General features: G+C 49.6%; 1 long non-coding RNA gene across 1 annotated transcript; it reads right to left on the reverse strand.

The window, feature by feature from the left end:
• Positions 1-2,332: 2,332 nt before the first annotated feature.
• Positions 2,333-2,840, reverse strand: LOC117939931. Its single transcript, XR_004655680.1, has 2 exons — positions 2,702-2,840; positions 2,333-2,522 (listed from the first exon to the last, which is right to left on the reverse strand). It is a non-coding gene; the product is annotated as an uncharacterized LOC117939931 (long non-coding RNA).
• Between the last annotated feature and the right edge of the window lie 945 nt (positions 2,841-3,785).

The following is a 3,785-nucleotide window of genomic DNA, read 5'->3' on the forward strand; positions in this document are numbered from 1 at the left end:
GACGATTCTCTCCGACCAACCAGCAGTCTGCAGGTTTCCACGTCACCTTTTGGGCTCGCCTCGGCTCGCTTGGAACCTTGACTGAGGTAGCACTAAAAAAAGTCCCTGGTAGCAGGTCCCAGGGACTTTTTTTTGTAATGGAAAAACCAAAAAAAGTGAGTAGAGGCGAGGCGAGTCGAGTAGATACCACGCAGTGGAAAACCGCCATCAGATAATAACAACTGAAAAGGGGGAGAACACGGGTGGTGGAGGGCCCCGTGCCTTTGTTTACCTTAGGCCTCAAAATGACTAAATCCGCCCCTGTGCGTATGTGAGAGTCTGTGCATGGGTCCGTGTGTGTGTGTGTGTGTGTGTGTGTTTATTACCTGTCTCTGGACTGCTCCCCTTCCAACACTCCGTTGCCCCCCCCCGAGTCCTGATGGTTATAAAACAGACAACAGATCAATAAAGTATGAAGTGACCTGTTAAGGCCCTGACCTTTAGACCACTGCACCTTGTTCCCCTGGCTCTTGGGCCCCAGACCCTTGGACCCCCGCCTCTTGGGCCCCAGACCCTTGGACCCCGGACTTTTGGGCCCCAGACCCTTGGACCCTGGACTTGGACCCAGGACTTTTGGGCTAGGTCTGGCAACATTATCAAATTATATATTGTGATAAATATCAATATGGATCAATACAGAAATATGATCGTGATCATCTTTTTTTGCCACATTGCCCAGCCCTACCTTGGGCCCCTGACTCTTGGACCCCTGACCCACCCTTGGACCCACTACTTTTAGACAAGTAACCCTTGTACCCCCTGACCCTTGGACCGCTGACCCTTGACTTTTGGACCCTTGTACCCTTGGAACACTCAACCTTGTACCCCTGACCCCTGTACCCTTGGACCCCTGACCCTTGACTTTTGGACCCTTTTACCCTTGGACCCCTGACCCTTGTACCCCATGACCCTTGAACCCCTGACCCATGGATCCCTGACCCTTGGACCCCTGACCCATGAGTCCGTGACCCTTGGATCCATGCATCCCTGAACCTTGGACCCATGACCCATGGGTCCGTGACCCTTGGACCACTCACCCTTGTATCCCTGACCCTTGGAGCCATGCATCCCTGACCTTTGGACCCCTTACTCTTGCATACCTGACCCTTGTACCCCTGACTCTTGGACCCTTGACCCTTGTACCCCTGACTCTTGGGCGCCAGACCCTTGTACTTGTCACAAGTGGATTCTGTACAGTTAACATGAGTGCATGTGTATTGCTGTGAATGCTTTTTTAAATACGTTTTTAGAGTTTTAACATTTGGATGTTTTATTATGCTTGTTGTTTGTTTGGTTTTTGTTGCATGAACTGTTTTATTGCATGAACTATTGTGGATAAACCACTGTGACAAGACTGGAGCTCCTCCCCCTTTAACTCATACCTAACCAACGAGCTCAATGCAGGATAGGTGTGAACACCTAAGCTTAATGGGAAGCAGGTGTGGTAGGGAGACTGTGCAGGAAAAGGAGAAGAAGGAGCACAAGCAGGGAGAGAGAAAAGCAGGAGAGACAGGGAGCGGTAACGACAGGACACGGATTGAGCAGGCGCAAGGAGGAGATCAAGGGGAAACAGGCATGAATGACGAGTGGGAGAGCGTGAAGTTGGCATACTGAGGAGAGGACATGGGGTTGAGAGGACGGGCTGGAGCAGCGGCAGCCCTGACGGATCGTCGCACGTGCATGTGACCGCGTGGTGGTGCAGACTGGACTACGTCCTTAGAGCCCGAAGCAACAGGGGGACTGCAGCCACCCAAATGAGGAGTTCAACGCATGTGAACAGATAAGTGAGGGAAAGTCCTCCAGCTGTCCTCAGGGAGTGTGTGGAAAACAACTGTTTGTATCGTACTTGACTGAGAGCGGCCTTCCCCCCCCCAGCGTCGGCCGGGTGGCCACGCGACGCAGGTGCAGGAAAGGAAGAACGGGAAGAAAGGAGATCGGCTGATCCTTTGAGATCAACATAACTACAGACTGTCAGGGACACTGGGAAATAGCGGCAAGGAGATTGCTTCTCAATTCGCAGTTTTAACTTTTATTACTTGTGTTTTTAGCAGAAGAACTGCTTTAAACGGACACACCAGATTTCCCGGGGTGTGTGACATACTACTGACCCTTGGACCCCGGAACCGCAGGCCTCTGGATCTGTTCACGGTAGGCCCATTTAGTTATCAATGCTCTTAATAACATTTTGCATTAATACCAGAAGATGTTAAACTTATTCTCCACAGATGTCAATCGCACAGAAACAACAAAGAAGAATTCATCTAAACTCTAAATGTTAACCTGTTTTTTCTTTGGCGGTAGAACTGGAGCGGGAAGCAGCTCAGGTGAGGGGGCGGAGTCTAACGTCTGTGGGACATGGTACGTGGTCTCCAGGTCTCGCTGTCGGCTGCTGTAGTGCTCGGTGACGGTGAGAGACAGCTGGTACAACATGTCCGCTGGCTGTCCTTCGGTGTAGGATGAACAGAACTGCAGGTACTGTTGGACTGAAGACAGACAGGTGGAGAGAGAGACAGTCAGACAGAGAGACAGGTGGAGACAGACAGACAGACAGACCTGTGGAGAACAGGACCGTTTTAGCCCAGCTTAGCACCAAGCAGGGGGGGAATGGGTTAGCCTAGCTTCATCAGAAGTTATGGTTGATTATGAAGACGTTTTCACTCACTGGGTCGCTTCTTCTCAGGGAGGGGGGGGGGCGTCTTGCTGGGGGACAGAGGGGAGTCCAGTGACTCGTCAGGCGTAACTACATCAACACAGGGGGCGGAGTCAAACCTAAAGGAAGGCGGGGCCTCAGAGTTGGTCGTTCCTGTGATTTAGATTCAGAGAGATAGACAGACATGTGTTTCATTCATTTTCACTGAATCGCAGAACATTCAACAAACATTTGGGAACTAAGTTTTTCCAAATCGATAATCTACCATCACATGATCAACATGGGGCAACATCACGAGATCAACGTGGGGCAACATCACGAGATCAACATGGAACAACAACACATGATCACAATGGGGCAACATCATGTGATCAACATGGAACAACAACACATGATCAACATGGGACAACATCACATGATCACAATGGGGCAACATCACATGATCACAATGGGGCAACATCATGTGATCAACATGGGACAACGTCACATGATCAACATGGGACAACATCACATGATCAACATGGGGCAACATCACGTGATCAACATGGGGCAACAGGCTCGTTCGAGATGAACTGCGCCTCGCCTGTAAAGTAGACGAGAGCAGGCGGCAGCAGCGGGGGGGGACAGAAAGCTGCGGTAAAGTCGGACAGTTTCCATCCGATTCCAGCCGCCTTCAGGCTGGACAGGAAGTGACAAAAAGACTGTGGTGCGATTCCGATTTAATAAAATATAATCAGACCCACATACTATCTGGTACACAGTCTCTAGTTGTTTTAATTATAACAGAGTAGCTGTCAAAGTGCTCTACATGAGATCTGTTGCTGATTTTAATGAACAACACACTGTAGATGATCCGTGATCTGATCAGATTTAGTCTCTCTGACTTCTAAACGTCTATCAGCCACAACATGAGTTCTGGACAGAATAAGTGTTTAAATCAGACACATAGCAATTAAAATCCCTCCGATTCAAAAACTATAAAAAGTTTATATAAATCGTCATCATGTTGTAAACCAATCAGGTGGTTAATCAGCTGAGAAGCCGGCGTTTCCCAGCATGCACTGGGTCCGCCTGGCTCTTGCAGTTGGTGAAAAGC

The sequence above is a fragment of the Etheostoma cragini genome, unplaced genomic scaffold (assembly GCF_013103735.1).
Source record: "Etheostoma cragini isolate CJK2018 unplaced genomic scaffold, CSU_Ecrag_1.0 ScbMSFa_1474, whole genome shotgun sequence".
NCBI classification, from domain to species: domain Eukaryota; kingdom Metazoa; phylum Chordata; class Actinopteri; order Perciformes; family Percidae; genus Etheostoma; species Etheostoma cragini.